General features: G+C 47.8%; 1 protein-coding gene across 1 annotated transcript in view; it reads left to right on the top strand.

Moving 5' to 3' along the window:
- LOC138373661 (protein argonaute-2-like) overlaps nucleotides 1-20,000 on the top strand; it is a 42,587-nt gene that overhangs the window by 9,150 nt on the left and 13,437 nt on the right. The window lies entirely within an intron of this gene.

Genomic DNA, 20,000 nt, shown 5'->3' on the forward strand with positions numbered 1-20,000 from the left:
AGTTTTTTTCGCACAATCTTCTCCGTCAGCTTGCATGGTATGCAGGTTAGGGACACTAGCCTGTAGTTCAGTGCCTCCTGTCTATCCCCTTTCTTGTATATCAGGACTACGTTAGCTGCTTTCCAAATATCTGGCAGTTCCCCTGTTGCCAGTGATTTGTTATACACTATGGAGAGTGGTAGGCACAGTTCTCTTGCTCCTTCCTTTAGAACCCAAGGGGAGATTCCATCTGGGCCTATAGCCTTCGTCACATCCAACTCTAGTAAACACTTCCTTACTTCCCCACTGGTGATCTCAAACTCTTCCAGTGGTTCCTGGTTAGCTATTCCCTCACTTACCTCTGAAATTTCTCCTTGCTCTAAGGTGAAGACCTGGAATTTGTTATTCAATTCCTCACACACTTCCTTGTCATTTGTAGTAAATCCTTCCACCCCTATCCTTAATTTCATAACCTGTTCCTTTACTGTTGTTTTTCTCCTAATGTGGCTATGCAACAATTTAGGCCGAGTCTTTGCCTTGCTTGCGATGTCATTTTCGTATTGTCTTTCTGCCTCTCTTCTCATCCTGACATATTCATTCCTGGCATTCTGGTATCTTTCTCTGCTCTCAAGTGTCCTGTTATTCCTATAGTTTCTCCATGCCCTTTTACTTTGCTGCTTAGCTAGCCTACATCTCTGATTAAACCATGGGTTTCTCATTTTCATTTCTCTGTTTTCCTTTTGGACTGGGACAAACTTGTTTGCTGCTTCCTTGCACTTCTGCGTGATGTAGTCCATCATATCTTGGGCCGTCTTTCCCCTGAGCTCTTTTTCCCATGCTACATCTGTTAGGAATTTTCTTATCCCCTCATAGTTTCAATTTCGGTATGCTAACCTTTTGGTTTCGGTATCCCTCCTCGAGATCAATAACCCTTCTTCAATCAAGTACTCAAACACCAGTACACTGTGGTCGCTCATTCCTACTGAGTCCTCAAAACCGATTTCTCTTATGTCGGAGTCGTTCAGAGTGAAGACTAGGTCGAGTCTCGCTGGTTCGTCATTGCCTCTCATCCTTGTGGGTTCTCCGACATGCTGTGTTAAAAAGTTGCTTGTCACCTTCTCCAATAGTTTGGCTCTCCACGTATCCTCGCCTCCTTGCGGTTCCTTGTTCTCCCAGTCAATCTTTCCGTGATTGAAGTCGCCTATGATGAGCAGGTTCGATCTATTTCTACAGGCAGCAGAGGCTGCCCTCTCAATTATAGTGTTAACTGCCATGTTGTTGTTTTCATACTCTTGACTGGGTCTTCTGTCATTTCATGGAGGGTTGTATATTACTGCTACTGCTATTCTTGGTCCTCCCATTGTTATGGTGCCTGCTGTGTAGTCTCAGAACTCCTCACAGCCCGGGATGGCCATCTCCTTAAAACTCCTTTCCTTTCTCATGAGTAGGGCCACTCCAACTCCTCCCCTACCTTCCCTCTCTTTCCTTATTACTGTGTACTCCTGGGGAAACACGGCATTCGTTATGATTCCAGGGAGTTTTGTTTCAGTGAGTCCGATTACATCTGGGTTAACTTCTTGTGCTCTTTCCCTTAGTTCACTTGTCTTGCTTGTGATCCCATCTATGTTCGAGTACATCACCCTGAAACTGACTCTCTTCTGCTTCTTCTCTGGGGGGGACCTTAGGGATCTTGGGTGAGTGGGAGCTGGGGGGACCTGGCATGGGGAGATTGGTGGAGGAGGGAGGGCTTGGGGTGGTGGGGGAGAGGGGGAGGGTACAGGGGGTGGGTAAGAGGGGGAGGGTACAGGGGATGGGTAAGAGGGGGAGGGTACAGGGGGTGGGTAAGAGGGGGAGGGTAGGGGGGGGGAGAGGGAGAGGGTTGGGGGGAGAGTGAGAGGGGGAGGGTTGGTGGGGGTGAGAGAGGGAGGGTTGGGGAAGCATGGGGGGGAGGAGAGGCTTTGGGGGATAGGGGAGATGGGGGGGGGGGCTTGGGGGGGGGGAGAAAAGGGTGGAGAGCTTGGGGGACGTGGGGGAAAAGGGAGGGCTGAGGTGGGTGAAGAAGAGGGGAGGGTTAAAGGGAGTGGGGGAGAGGGGGAAGACTTAGGTGGGGTGGGGGAGAGTGGGGGGCTTAGGGAGAGGGGGGGAAGGGAGGGCTTGTGGGTGGGAGAGACGGGAAGGCATGTGGGAGAAGGGAGGGCTTGGGGGATGGGGGAGAAGGGAGGTCCAGGGGGAGAGGGGTGAGTGGGAGAAGGGGGGTGAGTGGGAGGAGGGGGTGGGTGGGGGGAGGGTTCCCTAGGTGGGTACTTAGTGGGGGGGCTGACAGGGAATGGGGCAGGTTGGGTGTCTGTTGGGTAGAATGTGGGGGTGGTGCCCCAATCCCTGTGGCTGTTGTACTGTTTGAGGAGGATTCTCCACTTCCCTCTGGGATTGTAGAGTTCTGGGTTGTGGTACTCTGATTTCTTTCTCTCTCCCTGCGCTCCTTCCTCGCGTCTGCTGTCCGTATTCTCTCTTCCCTTGTCATATCCCTCTGCAGGAATACTTTTTTGAACTTCTCTACATTTGCTAGACAGCACTTCCTTGCTAACAGTTCCTCTTTCGTGATTTCGCTCATGAGTACCACCTTTATCATTCGGTCCCTGTCCTTGTTGAACTTTCCAAGCCTGAAAACCTTTTCAACATTTTGGTCAGTTCCCTCCATCCTTACCTCTTTAAGGATCTCGGTAATTGCGTTTTTGTCCTTGTCTCTCCGCTCCTTTGGGCTGGTCCCTGTTCGCTCTTTAATGCCTGCTACTACTACAGCTCTTCTTCTCTCTATCAGCTGGCTAGTACATCTAGCTGCTTCCTGAGAGGAAGCCACTTCCATGGCAACTTCCTTAACTGCAGACCTAGCTTCTGGGCTCTTTTTAAGCATTTCAGCAAATGAGATCTGGGTTGTGGTGGTCCCCTCCACAGTAGCATTCCCATCTCCCTGAGGTACGTGTGTGTGTGTGTGTGTGTGTGTGTGTGTGTGTGTGTGTGTGTGTGTTTACTCAGATAATTGTGCTTGCGGGGGTTGGGCTTTGTCTCTTTGGTCCCGCCTCTCAACTGTCAATCAACTGGTGTACAGATTCCTGAGCCTACTGGGCTCTATCATATCTACATTTGAAACTGTGTATGGAGTCAGCCTCCACCACATCACTTCCGAGTGCATTCCATTCATTAACTACTCTGACACTGAAAAAATTCTTTCTAACGTCTCTGTGGCTCATCTGGGCACTAAGTTTCCACCTGTGTCCCCCTTGTTCATGTTCCACCCGTGCGGAAGAGTTTGTCTTTGTCCACCCTGTCAATTCCCCTGAGAATTTTGTAGGTGGTTATCATGTCTCCCCTTACTCTTCTGTTTTCCAGGGACGTGAGGTTCAGCTCCTTTAGCCTTTCCTCGTAGCTCATATCTCTCAGTTCCGGGACGAGCCTGGTGGCAAACCGCTGATTTTTCTCTAACTTTGTCTAGTGTTTAACTAGGTATGGACTCCAGGCAGGAGCTGCATACTCCAGGATTAGTCTGACATAAGTGGTATACAGGGTTCTGAAAGATTCCTTACACAAGTTTCTAAAGGCAGTTCGTATGTTTGCCAGTCTAGCATATGCCGCTGATGATATTCTTTTGATGTGGGCCTCTGGGGACAGGTTCGGTGTGATATCAACCCCCAGATCTTTCTCTCGCTTTGACTCTTGCAGGATTTCTCCTCCCAGATGATACCTTGTGTTCAGCCTCCTGCTCCCTTCGCCTAATTTCATTACCTTACACTTTCCTGAGTTGAACTTTTGCAGCTATTTTCTAGACCATTCCTCCAGTTTGTCCAGGTCTTCCTGTATTCTCTGTCTATCTTCATCCGTCTTGATTCTGCTCATAATTTTTGCATCATCAGCAAACATTGAGAGGAACGAGTCTATACCCTCCGGAAGATCGTTTACATATATTAGAAACAGGATGGGTCCAAGTACTGAGCCCTGTGGGACTCCGCTGGTGACATCTCGCCACTCTGATGTCTCCCCCCTTACCGTTACTCGCTGTTTCCTGTTTCTTAAATGTTCCCTTATCCACTGGAGCACCTTCCCTTTTACTCCTGCCTGTTGCTTCAACTTTTTTAACAGCCTTTTATGGGGTACTGTATCAAAGGGTTTCTTGCAGTTCAGGAAAATGCAGTCGGCACACCCTTCTCTTTCCTGCCTAATTTTTGTTGCCTGGTCATAGAATTCTATTAAACCTGTGAGGCACGATTTACCATCTCTCAACCCATGTTGGTGGTGTGTTACAAAGTTATTTACCTCCAGGTGCTCTACGAGCCTTTTCCTCACGATTTTCTCCATCACCTTGCATGGTATACAAGTTAGGGAAACTGGCCTGTAGTTCAGTGCCTCTTGCTTGTCACCCTTCTTGTATATTTGGACTACGTTAGCTGTCTTCCAACTTTCTGGTAAGTCTCCTGTTTCCAGTGACCTGTTATACACCATAGAGTGGCACACTTAGTGCTTCTGCACCTTCCTTAAGTATCTATGGTGAGATTCTGTCAGGCCCAACAGCCTTTGTCACATCCAGCTTTTGACCTCATCACTAGTGAGGTCAAATTCCTTGGTTTGCCTCCTCCTCATTTAGTGCAGGGGCTACTCCTGATGTGTGTGTGTGTGTGTAGTTGGTGTGTGTTTGTAGTGTGAGTGCATCGTGTGTCGTGTATCTGTGTGTGTTTGTACATCTGAATATATATAATATTTTTGCCTGCAGAATCGAGCTGTTAGCTCTTGTGCCCCATTGTGTAAGGAAAGTTGTGTAAACAAAGAGTCAATATGGAAGGCGAGAATGTGAAAGGCGAGGTTAGAAGTATATAATAGTAGTAACAAGAATAACCAAACATCTGCAGAAGAGACGGAAGAAATAGCAACGAAAGGGGCAGAAAGAACAAAGAAAAGAGAGAGAGCCTAAAGGGGTCAAAGCTAAGTCAGATCACGTTTGTTAAGATAGTTAGAGTATGTAGGTACTGTGAAAGAGAAGAATCAACATCAACGAAGCCAGGACTCAGGTTCATGTTGGGTAAGTTGTGTATCAGAGCCGAGGCGACAAGACGGCGTCTGTGTAGAGTAGAGGCAGGAATGATTATTTTAAAAGAAGACCAATCAATAAGATGACCAGAATCCCTAACATGACAGAAAAGAGCATTGTTTGTCTTCAGACTTAACACTTCTTTTGTGTTCATCAAGTCAGTTATTCAATGAACAGCCAGTTTCTCCAAAGTATTGGAGAGGACAAGACGAACAGGAAATAGAGTAGACACCAGCAGCATTAGAAGCAGGAGCAGCAGTGTGAACCGGGTTGCTACGAAGTGTGTTAGTTTGTCGAAAGGTGAGCTTTATGTCAAGAGGATAAAGGGTATTAGTGAGATTTTCGAGTTCAGATATTACGGAAAGACACAACACAGCGTTTCTAGTGCTGGAAACAGGTTTAGACTGAAAGTTATTTTTGTTTGAGAATAGGCACAATTGATAATATTTAAATGGTAACCAATAGGTGAGGAAATACTTGTCAACAAGAGAAATTTCAGAATCAAGAAAGTGAGGCTGACTGATGCTACAGGCTCAGAGGACGAGGGACACAAGAGATCACTTAACATAAGGTGGATGGCAGGACAAAATGTGAATGTTACAACCCACTGTGTATAGGCTTGTGGAAGGCACAGAAAGAGGCCTGACACACAGCTGTGGTCATGTATATCTAGGTAAAGGAGAGGATTAGATTCCCATTCAACTTTGAAATGCCTGGGTATGTGGTGTACGCCTGAATATAGGGTGTATGCCTGAGTATTAATGCTTTATCAGTGTGTACGGCATACGGACGCATATTAAGATTTAAATTTATATTTAGATATAGATTTTTTACTCAGGTAAAGGTACATACATTGAGTTACGGACATAATGTTGGATTTAAAGATATAGTACATACTATACCTAAAGTCAATAGTAATCATAGCGTTTCGGGCAACCTTTTCTGTGTACGCATACAAGTGTACATGTAGACTTTGAGGCGTGATCGCATTAATCGCAAATGTATTCACACCAATAATCACACAATAAAAATGTATTACCCCATCTTGAGGTAGTAACCCAGTGCTTGAGGGTGACAATGGTCTACCGCTCCTCGCTCTCAACTCCTCAAGAGGCTGAGACAAGCAACAAACAGGACTCTATGAACGGGACCACAACCCTGCCCACACCTGCTCTACGCGCGACCACAACCCTGCCCACACCTGCTCTACGCGCGACCACAACCCTGCCCACACCTGCTCTACCCGCGGCCACAACCCTGCCCACACCTGCTCTACGCGCGACCACAACCCTGCCCACACCTGCTCTACCCGCGGCCCTGGGTGCTATAACCTCATCCTGATAGGGAATCGAACGCTTTGTAAGCCCGGCTGCGTCTTTGTCCAGTGCTCGGGAGTGCATTCTAATCCCCCATGTGGGAGGTGTACCGGTACTCAGCTCCTAACCTGGATTCGATCCTTTGTTCTGGGCGAGATAGAGAGGCGGTAGTGTCATGGCTGGCGAAGTGCGGAGAATGTGTCTTGGTCTCTCCCTTCATTCCCCAGGATGATGGGAGGGAAGAGGGCCGTAGGGGGACGGGGGGGTTGATAGGGGGCGGGGTTGAAGGGAGGAATGGACATACCAGCCTGCTGAATTAGTCCTCTCAAAAACTTGATCGTTTATTTAGTCATTTCTTGACCATCCGGCAGTTACAGGAGCCTGACTTCAGTTGTCTGGAACACCATCAGTAGCGTCTTATCCTGGACCGCAGGCCGCATCTGCGCCAGAATTCCCACGATGTAAATGATACCTGGTTTATTGTGTGGTGAGACTGGTGTTATGTTATCCTCTTGATATGAGCTTCAGGGGACAGGTCTGGCGTGATGTCAACCCCTCAGGTCTTTCCCTCTCTTTAACATTTGAAGTATTTTATCTCCCAAATGATACCTTGTATTTGGTCTCCTGCTCCCTACACCTATCTTCATTACATTACATTTGCTAATGGTTAAACTCTAACAACCATTTTTCGACCATTCCTGAAGCTTGTCCAGGTCTTCTTGAAGTCTCAAGCTGTCCTCAGTCTTAATCCTTCTCATAATTTGGGTGTCGTCAGCAAACATTGAGAGGAAGGAGTCTATACCCTCTGGGAGATCATTTACGTATATCAGAAACAGGATAGGTCCGAGTACAGAGTCCTGTTGTGCTCCACTGGTGACTTCACACCAATCTGAGGTCTCACCTCTCACTGTAATTATCTGCTTCCTATTGCTTAGGTACTCCCTTATCCACTGGAGCTCCCTATCAGTTACTCCTGCCTGTTTCTTCAGCTTATGCATCAGCCTTCTATTGGGTACTGTGTCAAAGGCTTTCCGACAGTCCAAAAAAATGCAGTCCGCCCAGCCTTCTCTTTCTTGTTTAATCTTTATCACCTGATGGTAAAATTCTATTAAGCCTGCAAGGCAAAATTTACCCTCCCTTAACCCATGTTGATGGGTTGTCACGAAGTACCTTCTACCCAGATGTGTTACTAGGTTTTTTTCTCACGATCTTCTCCATCACCTTGCATGGTATACAAGTTAAATTGTGTCCGTGTGTGTGTGTGTGTGTGTGTGTGTGTGTGTGTGTGTGTGTGTGTGTGTGTGTACGTGTGTGTGTGTGTGTGTGTGTGTGTGTGTGTGTGTGTGTGTGTGTGTGTGTACTCACCTAGTTGTACTCAGCTAGTTGTGTTTGCGGGGGTTGAGCTCTGGCTCTTTGGTCCCGCCTCTCAACCGTCAATCAACAGGTGTACAGATTCCTGAGCCTATCGGGCTCTGTCATATCTACACTTGAAGCTGTGTATGGAGTGAGCCTCCACCACATCACCCCCTAATGCATTCCATTTGTCAACCACTCTGACACTAAAAAAGTTCCTTCTAATATCTCTGTGGCTCATTTGGGCACTCAGTTTCCACCTGTGTCCCCTTGTGCGTGTTCCCCTTGTGTTAAATAGACTGTCTTTATCTTCCCTATCAATCCCCTTCAGAATCTTGAATGTGGTGATCATGTCCCCCCTAACTCTTCTGTCTTCCAGCGAAGTGAGGTTTAATTCCCGTAGTCTCTCCTCGTAGCTCATACCTCTCAGCTCGGGTACTAGTCTGGTGGCAAACCTTTGAACCTTTTCCAGTTTAGTCTTATCCTTGACTAGATATGGACTCCATGCTGGGGCTGCATACTCCAGGATTGGCCTGACATATGTGGTATACAAAGTTCTGAATGATTCTTTACACAAGTTTCTGAATGCCGTTCGTATGTTGGCCAGCCTGGCATATGCCGCTGATGTTATCTGCTTGATATGTGCTGCAGGAGACAGGTCTGGCGTGATATCAACTCCCAAGTCTTTTTCCTTCTCTGACTCCTGAAGAATTTCCTCTCCCAGATGATACCTTGTATCTGGCCTCCTGCTCCCTACACCTATCTTCATTACATTACATTTGGTTGGGTTAAACTCTAACAACCATTTGTTCGACCATTCCTTCAGCTTGTCTAGGTCTTCTTGAAGCCTCAAACAGTCCTCTTCTGTTTTAATCCTTCTCATAATTTTAGCATCGTCCGCAAACATTGAGAGAAATGAATCGATACCCTCCGGGAGATCATTTACATATATCAGAAACAAGATAGGACCGAGTACAGAGCCCTGTGGGACTCCACTGGTGACTTCACGCCAATCGGAGGTCTCACCCCTCACCGTAACTCTCTGCTTCCTATTGCTTAGATACTCCCTTATCCACTGGAGCACCTTACCAGCTACACCTGCCTGTCTCTCCAGCTTATGTACCAGCCTCTTATGCGGTACTGTGTCAAAGGCTTTCCGACAATCCAAGAAAATGCAGTCCGCCCAGCCCTCTCTTTCTTGCTTAATCTGTGTCACCTGATCGTAGAATTCTATCAAGCCTGTAAGGCAAGATTTACCCTCCCTGAATCCATGTTGGCGATTTGTCACGAAGTCCCTTCTCTCCAGATGTGTTACCAGGTTTTTTCTCACGATCTTCTCCATCACCTTGCATGGTATACAAGTCAAGGACACTGGCCTGTAGTTCAGTGCCTCTTGTCTGTCGCCCTTTTTGTATATTGGGACCACATTCGCCGTCTTCCATATTTCTGGTAGGTCTCCCGTCTCTAGTGATTTACTATACACTATGGAGAGTGGCAAGCAAAGTGCCTCTGCACACTCTTTCAGTACCCATGGTGAGATCCCATCTGGACCAACCGCCTTTCTAACATCCAGATCCAGCAGGTGTCTCTTGACCTCCTCTCTCGTAATTTCGAACTCCTCCAAGGCCGCCTGGTTTACCTCCCTTTCTCCTAGCACAGTGACCTCACCCTGTTCTATTGTGAAGACCTCCTGGAACCTCTTGTTGAGTTCCTCACACACCTCTCTGTCATTCTCTGTATACCTGTCCTCGCCTGTTCTAAGTTTCAATACCTGTTCTTTCACTGTTGTTTTCCTTCTGATGTGACTGTGGAGTAGCTTTGGTTCGGTCTTGGCTTTGTTTGCTATATCATTTTCAAAATTTTTCTCTGCTTCTCTTCTCACCCTGACGTACTCATTCCTGGTTCTCTGGTATCTCTCCCTGCTTTCTGGTGTTCTGTTATTCCGGAAGTTCCTCCACGCCTTTTTGTTCAGTTTCTTCGCTTCCATACATGCCCTATTATACCATGGATTCTTCTGTTGCTTCTCGGATTTTTCCCTTTGTGTGTGTGTGTGTGTGTGTGTGTGTGTGTTTGTTGTTGGTGCTGTGGGAATGTGTGTTATTATATGGTGGTGTCACGGGCCATCTGGACTACCCACCAAAATCTCTGTAGAGTGCTTATACTTTGATTAGGAGATCACCCTGTACGCTTCCAGCTCTTGGAGAGGGGCTCAGCGTCACACATTAAGGGGGTGCGGCTCCAACACTGGCCTCGTTGTCACGTGCACACACCCAATTCGAGCCGCTGTGACTCCCCACTCTATTCTTATTTTGTATGACCTCCTCAATCCCACTTTCTTTGAATTGTAATTCTTTACCACCCTGTCCACAGCTGTGGTTCTTTCTCTCTCTCTCTCTCTCTCTCTCTCTTCTACTTTCTAGGAAGCCTCAGTAGGACAAGAGCAAACCACCTGTAGATTGCATACATTTAATGAACAGAGAACATATACAACACAAATACAAGATATAATAATGACTCCAACACTCTATGCTATTATAATTAGGTTGCATCCAATCTCATCAAGGCTCTATCAGCTGCTTATACCTAGTGGTAGCCCAACTCCTGGCTTGCCAGTTATGCTACCATCCTCATCAAGTGGGTTAAATCTTGTAATACAATACTGGCACTATCGGCCCTAGAATATATATAAATACATAAACACAAGGAAATCCAGCCTATGGCTGTAACATTATAGACATTTGTATAATTATTCCTCAGTACAAAAATATCAAATCACTCACCGGCCCACTGCGTCATGCACGCCAATGACACTCAAGCACTCTTTCAATTCCACATTTAGTCACTAAGAACCTCTTCTCTACACCTAGAGGTCCACTACCCCCTGACCATCTTCAGGTCCTCCTAGAATTATTTACCCAGGTCCTCTACAGCTCTTCCGGCTGCTACACCATGAAGTCTTCCTTGAACAGCAATGGTGCTTCACCATTGGCACCACAGAAACACGTGAAACTCCACTCCATTGCTTCTCCTCTCACAGCTTGAGGTCCAACTCCTCTCTATGTGATCTGCTCTTCCACAGAGCTCAGTATTTCTTCAATAGCCTTGGAAGTTCCATCCACTGACTCCTTCTCTACTGGCTCGAAGTTCTCTCAGCAACTACTTCCCCCAGACACACCTGCAACCCACTGACACCCCAATAAAGATGTTCCTCTAGAAACATATAACTAAAATAAACTACAAAATAAATGTCTCCACTCAACATTCCCACTGATTCTCGCCTGCCGTGAGGAGACTCCCCCACTCTCGGGAGAGTCCATTCTCCACCTTTCCTGGGAGCCCTTCGCCTCCCGGGTGGCCCTCACTCAGTCGCCCACAAGCAACCGACGAGAGTGGATGCACTGCTCGTCCACTGTCAGTCGGTTGGCTCCCTCATCTCCATTCTCTTATTTAGGCTTTCTGCCTTAGTAAAATATGCCTAATATATCAATAGACACTTGCTAGGGTCGCTGGGAACACGACACCCTACAGGTAATCACTAACTGGTTTAAAATGGCTTACCATAGAATTTGGTCCACTCGCGGCGCTCACTGACTGAGCGGTTGACACACAGGGCACCCTCAGCTGCTCACAGAACTGCTCCACACTCTTTCTGCAGTTCAGTACTTGAGCTGACACGTCTCCAGACTTATTCCATAGTCGAAAAGTCCGTCCACTTTCTTCTTTTTGAAGGTATATCAAACAGGAGTACTTCTTCACCAGGGACTCAACAGAGCGCGACCTCCCCTCACGATTTCTTCAGCTCAAGTGACCTTCTGAAAGTGAGCCTCACGCCTCCCGCAAACTCTCCACATCTCATGTCAAGTCATTTATTAATATTCTTGTTCACTGCCTATACTTTTAAACTATTCGTCAAATTTAATCGTATTTACTATATACATTTCCAAGTTTATATTTCTTTGACCTCTTAGTTAGGTCAGGTCTGACTGAATAACTCTCAGGGGGGTAACTCGTTTCTGAGGCAGCTTGGGATCATAACAGTGTGTGTGTGTGTGTGTGTGTGTGTGTGTGTGTGTGTGTGTGTGTGTGTGTGTGTACTCACCTAGTTGTGTCTGCAGGATCGAGCATTGACTTTTGGATCCCGCCTACTGTGTAATCTGTGTGTGTGTGTGTGTGTGTGTGTGTGTGTGTGTGTGTGTGTGTGTGTGTGTGTGTGTGCCCTGATGGCAGTGATGCCATCAGGGCGAAGTGCGGGGAAATCTGGGTTTTGGACCCCTAGGACCGAAAGGTCCTAGGGGTCCAAAGGGTAAAATTAAATGACCGAAAGGGTAAAATTAAAGATTCTAACACGAATCTTCTCAATATTTCTTATGTTTTCTTCACTGTCGACGGAAGTTGAAAAAGTAACTCTCCACATTTAATTTGGAAAGTTAAATTAGAGAGAGAGAGAGATGAAGAGAGATGGGAAGCTGCCTTTTCTAGATGTAACAGTCGCAGAGAGAGTTGGACGCTTTCATACTACAGTCTACACTAAGGAAACTATCATACGAAAGTGCCCTAATGCTAATAGTGACTACCAGGAGAGGTACAAGCAGAGTATTGTCAACGCCTACGTCGACCGAGCTCTTCACTCACAGCTCTGGTTGGAAGCAGGTCGCCGAATAACTCTGTAGGGTCAGGCAGATCCTAGTTAATAATGACTTCTCTAACTGTTACGTTGAAGACGTCGTTAAAAGAAAGGTGACACGCCATGCGACTTATAAAGAAGCAAATAACACAACACCTGTACTGTACGTGTACTTGCACCTGTGCAACATCTGTACAAACACGAACACACATGTGTACTCACCTAGTTGTACTAATCTAGTTGTGCTTGCGGGGGTTGAGCTTTTGCTCTTCGGTCTCGCCTCTCAACCGTCAATCAACTGGTGTACAGATTCCTGAGCCTACTGGGTTCTATCAAATCTACATTTGGAACTGTGTATGGAGTCAGCCTCCAGACCATCACTGCCTTATGCATTCCATTTGTCAACTACTCTAACTCAAACAAGCATCTTTCTAATATCTCTGTGGCTCATTTGGGCACTCAATTTCCACCTGTGTCCCCTTGCGCATGTGCCCCTTGTTTTAAACATCCTGTCTTTATCTACCCTATCAATTCCTTTGATAATCTTGTATGTGGTGATCACGTTCCTAAATGACACATACACATACACACATGTGTACATGTGTGTATGTGTGTGTGTGTGTGTGTGTAACTCCTGGTTCGTTGGGGAAGGTGGTGGCGGGCCTGGCAGCGCGTCCCGCCACCAGAGCGAGGCAGAGGGCCTGGCAGCGCGTCCCGCCACCAGAGCGAGGCAGAGGGCCTGGCTGTATGCCCGCATGACAATACCTGAACTGTGGTATGCTAATTACAGGTGCTTCTGTCTGCTGAGACCGGGGGCCCCATTGTCAGTACACAATGGCTCTCCGGGGTGTACACGGGAGGCTTTTCAGTCCCTGTAAAGCAGGCTTGGTGTACGTTTGTGTATGTGTGCTTATTTAATTGTGCCTTCAAGGGAGCTGAATTTAGCTCTAGAGCCCCGCCTCCTGTTTTTTTTCATTCCTGCTGATGGTATATGGTTCTTCTACTTGCTCTTTGAAGGTCTGAATGGTGGTGATTTGCAGCACGTTGAGCGTGTTCCAGCTGCTGGCGGCTGTCGCTGGGTACGATCATGTCCTTACAATTGCCTGGTTCATTAATGTTCGGAACTTGCACCTGGGTATCCTTCTCCTCTTGTCTTGTTGCCCTTCTCCTCCTCAATATTGCTTCTATCCACTTTGTTTCTCTTAGTAAATATTGTGTGGTGGGGGATTGGGGGGAATAGAGGGCTAAGCCTGTGTTATATTGTATGGGTGTGTGGATGTGTAAGTGTACTCACCAAGTTGTGCTTGCGGGGGTTCAGCTCTGGCTATTAGGTCCCGCCTCTCAACTGTCAATCAACTGGTGTATAGATACCTGAGCCTACTGGGCTCTATCATATCTGCATTTGAAACTGTGTATGGAGTCAGCCTCCACCACATCACTGCCTAATGTACTCCATTTGTTAATTACTCTGGCACTGAAAATGTTCTTTCTAACGTCTATGTGGCTCATTTGGGTACAAAGTTTCCACCTGTGTCCTCTTGTTCGTGTTTCACCTGTGTTAAAGTGTTTGTCTTTGTCCACCCTGTATATTCGCCTGAGAATTTTGTAGGTGGCTATCATGTTTCCCCTTACTCTTCTGTTTTCCAGTTATGTGAGGTTCAGCTCCCTTAGCCTTTCCTCGTAGCTCATACCTCTCAGTTCTGAGACTAGCCTGGTGTCCCTTGTAAATGGACAGGTATTATCTACTATTGTCTTGTGTTAGCTAGGTATGGACTCCAGGCTTGAGCTGCATACTCCAGGAATTTTCTTACATACGTGGTATACAAGGTTCTGAATGATTCCTTACACAAGTTTCTAAAGGCAGTTCTTATGTTGACCAGTCTAGCATATGCAGCTAAAGATATCCTTTTGTTGTGGGCCTCTGGAGACAGGTTCGGTGTGATATCCACCCCCAGATTTCTCTTTCTCTCTCTCTCTATTGTGTATATGTGTGAGTGTTTTTACGGCAGAATTTCCAATTAATCATAATTCCCATAATAATGCAATTTGCCGTATTTTTTATGGACTGATAGATGCATTAAATTTCAACACGTAAAATTCCTTTTGTATATTTAGATTGCAAACAAACTTTGCTACCATACCTAATTTAAATAGGCCTAGTGTTCCTCGGTACTCTCTAACTAGTTCAATTCAAAGTTCAATATCAATACTGATATTGAATAATAACTTATCTTTCAAATATACTAAATTCGTGGTATTTCAGGCAACTAGAAACATTGTCTCTTCCACAGTCCATGGATAGTGTCCTATGAATATTGTCCTGGGACATTTTCCGGAGTCTTTTTATGGGGACACACTTGTGGGACATTGTCTAGAGACATTGTAAAGGGACATTGTCCAGGGACATTGTAAAGGGACACTGTCCAGAGACATTGTAAAGGGACACTGTCCAGAGACATTGTCCAGAGACATTGTAAAGGGACACTGTCCAGAGACATTGTAAAGGGACATTGTCCAGGGACATTGTGTTGCTCATCAAGGTTGGTAATTGTCTTCCTGTCGCCCGTCTCCTTGTCCTCTTTTCCACTTCCTTCTTCATCATCTCATATTTTTCCCTTCCTTAAACCCTGTTAATTCCTAGCTTTCTCCCCTTCCTTCCTTCCTTCCTTCCTTCCTTCCTTCCTTCCTTCCTTCCTTCCTTCCTTCCTTCCTTCCTTCCTTCCTTTCCTTATTCTTCGTACACTCCTGTTTCGTCAACGCCTCCTTCTCTTCCTGGGTACCCACTCTTCCTCTCCATTCCACTCTTCCACCACCGTATCCACCCTCCACCTTCCTCTCTCTCTCTCCTTCCCTCCCAGCAGGACCGTCCGCCTTACCCTCGCTCTCCCAAGGACGTCTCCAGTCTTGGGACCTCCTCACTACGACCCTCTTCAAGCTTGCTCCCCTTGACTGATGTCTCTGTAGTCTTCATTTAGCAGTTTATGTTATTAAATGGAGGTTTGTTGCAAGCTTTAAATGGACTTTCTCTGTTCCATTATCTAATGGTTCTTGTGTTGCCAGCATCTGTGCAACATTTTTAGTGTAGGAAATGATTTGATTATTATATAATAAATATGTTATTAAACTATTATTTACGATTTTGATTATGTTTGCAACGATTACAATTTTAATATATAATACATTTTAGAATTTTTTTTCTTATAATTACAATTTTAATTTGTATAATTTAAAATATTGATAATTATAATTTAATTATAATTGTACTTGTATTGAGAAAATCCTTTGGAAGACTGAGGTGTCTCGAACCACCAATTATTAAGGTTGGTTAACCTTAATGATTGGACCTTACCAGCCGAACCACCTTAACTTAGCTCGGGTAACCAGCCGAGCACCTTACCCCACGACCCACGACATGTGAACCACGTCACCCATACCACGTGAACCACGTCACCTGAACCACGTCACCTGAACCACGTGAACCACGTCACCTGAACCACGTGAACCACGTCACCCATACCACGTGAACCACGTCACCTGAACCACGTGAACCACGTCACCTGAACCACGTGAACCACGTCACCTGAACCACGTGAACCACGTCACCTGAACCACGTGAACCACGTCACCTGAACCACGTGAACCACGTCACCTGGACCACGTGAACCACGTCCCTTGAACCTCATCAGCTGAACCACGTCACCTGAACCACGTGAACTACGTCCCTTGAACCCCATCAGCTGAACCACGTGAAGGACGTCACCTAAACCACGTGAACCACGTCACCTGAACCATGTGAACCACGTCACCCATACCACGTGAACCACGTCACCTGAACCACGTGAACCACGTCACCTGAACCACGTGAACCACGTCACCTGAACCACGTCACCTGAACCACGTCACCTGAACCACGTGAACTACGTCCCTTGATCCCCATCAGCTGAACCACGTGAATAACGTCACGCATACCACGTCAACCACGTCCCTTGAACCTCATCAGCTGAACCACGTCACCTGAACCACGTGAACCACGTCCCTTGAACCCCATCAGCTGAACCACGTGAACCACGTCCCTTGAACCCCATCAGCTGAACCACGTGATCCACGTCCCTTGAACCCCATCAGCTGAACCACGTGAATGACGTCACCTAAACCACGTGAACCACGTCACCTGAACCATGTGAACCACGTCACCTGAACCACGTCACCTGAACCACGTGAACTACGTCCCTTGATCCCCATCAGCTGAACCACGTGAATAACGTCACGCATACCACGTCAACCACGTCCCTTGAACCTCATCAGCTGAACCACGTCACCTGAACCACGTGAACCACGTCCCTTGAACCCCATCAGCTGAACCACGTGAACCACGTCCCTTGAACCCCATCAGCTGAACCACGTGATCCACGTCCCTTGAACCCCATCAGCTGAACCACGTGAATGACGTCACCTGAACCACGTGAACCACGTCACCTTGTAACACCATAAAGGTGTTTTGTTGTGTTTTGTTTTACATACAATATGAGTCAACCAGACAAGATTTTGAGAGGCGCCAGGTTGTCTGACCCCAAGCAATTAAAAAGTCGCACCTTTAGAGTGTTAATGACCACAAGTTGACCAGTGGTTAGGTCCTGTGAATTGACCTTTCTTCTGTTAAGCTGATAATGGCAGACGGCTGGCTGGGTTGCAGCCCCATCAAACAAGCTGCTGTTTAAGGTGTGGTAGGTAGAGAGCCTTAGGCTATCTTACTTGTGGGCGGAGTTAGGTACCAGGGGTAGGATTCATAAAAGCACTTACGCAAGCACTTACGAACCTGCACATCTTTTCTCAATTTTTGGCGGCTTTGTTTACAATTATTTAACAGTTAATGAGCTCGGAAGCACCAGGAGGCTGTTTATAACAATAACAACAGTTGATTGGCACGTTTTCACGCTTGTAAACTGTTTAATAAATGTAACTAAAGCCGTCAAAGATTGAGGAAAGATGTACACGTTCGTAAGTGCTTTCGTGAATCTGGCCCCAGGTTCCCGCATAAATACCCATGGAACTGTACATTCGAGGATAGCATAGGATCAGCAGACTGCAGAGCATCAGCAGACAGTAACCAAGACAGGCTGTCAGCCAGATGGGGGGATTCTGCCTGTCAACTGTAGACCACCCTCCCCCCCCCCCTCTCTTTGAACGTTAAGGTGACTTATCTCTTGTTTTCCAAACTTAAGGTGTTGTGTGATTATCAGGGGGCAGACAGCCGTAGTGATCTCAAGGTCTTGTGTGATGACTCACATTGTATATTAATTTTCACAAAGTGAACATGAAGTTTAAATGTTTGAATTGACACTGTTAATTTCAATTTCAATTAATACTAAATATATATTATTGACTAACTTACTTTTTTAATCTGACTTTAATTGTGTTCCCTAGATCTTGGATGTAATGATATATTGCAAGCTAATGAGCATGAGTACATGCTTACAGAAGATAATATATAATACAATTTTAACATTTGATCACAGCTTAAAGTACAGACAAATTCCATTCCTTATCTTGTATGTAGTGAATTAGAATGGATGGTGGTAGCTCATTCCCTTTCTACATCTACGTCTACTTCACTCTCTACATATATTTTCTACCCTCTACTTCTACTTCCTACTCTTTCTCCTCTCCCTACGCGTCTCTTCACATTTTCCCTTTAAACTGACCAGACTCCTCACTACTCCCAATACTCTTGACTCCTACTTCCCTCATCCCAAACCCTCACTCATTACTACATTATTCATTTCTTTCTTTTTCACAATTCCTTATACGTAACAACCTGAACTAGGTGAACCACGTCACCTGAACCACGTTACCTGAACCACGTGAACCACGTCCCCTGAACCACGTGAACCACGTCACCTGAACCACGTTACCTGAACCACGTGAACCACGTCACCTGAACCACGTGAACCACGTCACCTGAACCACGTGAACCACGTCACCTGAACCATGTGCACGTGAACCACGTTACCTGAATCACGTGAACCACGTCCCCTGAACCACGTGAACCACGTCCCCTGAACCACGTCACCGGAACCACGTGAACCACGTCACCGGAACCACGTCACCTGAACTACGTGAAGCACGTCACCTGAACCACGTGAACCACGTCACCGGAACCACGTGAACCACGTCACCTGAACCACGTGAAGCACGTCTCCTCAGTGTTTCAATTTTCTCATCAATATCAAGATAACGTCAGTGTGATATCTTTCTGTAATACAAGTATTTGTTAAAATGATAAAGTTATACTAGAATTAATTACTGATAATGTTATAAGTATATATTAAACTTATATTTTTAAAACTTTTATTGTGTGTATAATTTTATTCATATGTGAATTATTAAAAATTTTACTTTTAAAAATGTATTTATTTCAACTATTTTCCCACAGGCTCCCAGGGGCAGCCCACAGGCTCCCAGGGGCAGCCCACAGGCTCCCAGGGGCAGCCCACAGGCTCCCAGGGGCAGCCCACAGGCTCCCAGGGGCAGCCTACAGGCTCCCAGGGGCAGCCCACAGGCTCCCAGGGGCAGCCCACAGGCTCCCAGGGGGCAGCCCACAGGCTCCCAGGGGCAGCCCACAGGCTCCCAGGGGCAGCCCACAGGCTCCCAGGGGGCAGCCCACAGGCTCCCAGGGGCAGCCCACAGGCTCCCAGGGGCAGCCCACAGGCTCCCAGGGGCAGCCCACAGCTAGGCTCCCAGGGGCAGCCCACAGGCTCCCAGGGGGCAGCCCACAGGATCCCAGGGGCAGCCCACAGGCTCCCAGGGGACGCCCACAGGCTCCCAGGGGACGCCCACAGGCTCCCAGGGGACGCCCACAGGCTCCCAGGGGCAGCCCACAGGCTCCCAGGAGCAGCCCACAGGCTCCCAGGGGCAGCCCACAGGCTCCCAGAGGCAGCCCACAGGCTCCCAGGGGCAGCCCACAGGCTCCCAGGGGCAGCCCACAGGCTCCCAAGGGCAGCCCACAGGCTCCCAGGGGCAGCCCACAGGCTCCCAGGGGCAGCCCACAGGCTCCCAGGGGCAGCCCACAGGCTCCCAGGGGCAGCCCACAGGCTCCCAGGGGCAGCCCACAGGCTTCGAGGGGCAGCCCACAGGCTCCCAGGGGCAGCCCACAGGCTCCCAGGGGACGCCCACAGGCTCCCAGGGGACGCCCACAGGCTCCCAGGGGCAGCCCACAGGCTCCCAGGAGCAGCCCACAGGCTCCCAGGGGGCAGCCCACAGGCTCCCAGGGGCAGCCCACAGGCTCCCAGGGGGCAGCCCACAGGCTCCCAGGAGCAGCCCACAGGCTCCCAGGGGCAGCCCACAGGCTCCCAGGGGCAGCCCACAGGCTCCCAGGGGCAGCCCACAGGCTCCCAGGGGCAGCCCACAGGCTCCCAGGGGCAGCCCACAGGCTCCCAGGGGCAGCCCACAGGCTCCCAGGGGCAGCCCACAGGCTTCCAGGGGCAGCCCACAGGCTCCCAGGGGCAGCCCACAGGCTCCCAGGGGACGCCCACAGGCTCCCAGGGGACGCCCACAGGCTCCCAGGGGCAGCCCACAGGCTCCCAGGAGCAGCCCACAGGCTCCCAGGGGGCAGCCCACAGGCTCCCAGGGGCAGCCCACAGGCTCCTAGGGG

The sequence above is a fragment of the Procambarus clarkii genome, chromosome 43 (genome assembly GCF_040958095.1).
Source record: "Procambarus clarkii isolate CNS0578487 chromosome 43, FALCON_Pclarkii_2.0, whole genome shotgun sequence".
Classification (NCBI taxonomy): domain Eukaryota; kingdom Metazoa; phylum Arthropoda; class Malacostraca; order Decapoda; family Cambaridae; genus Procambarus; species Procambarus clarkii.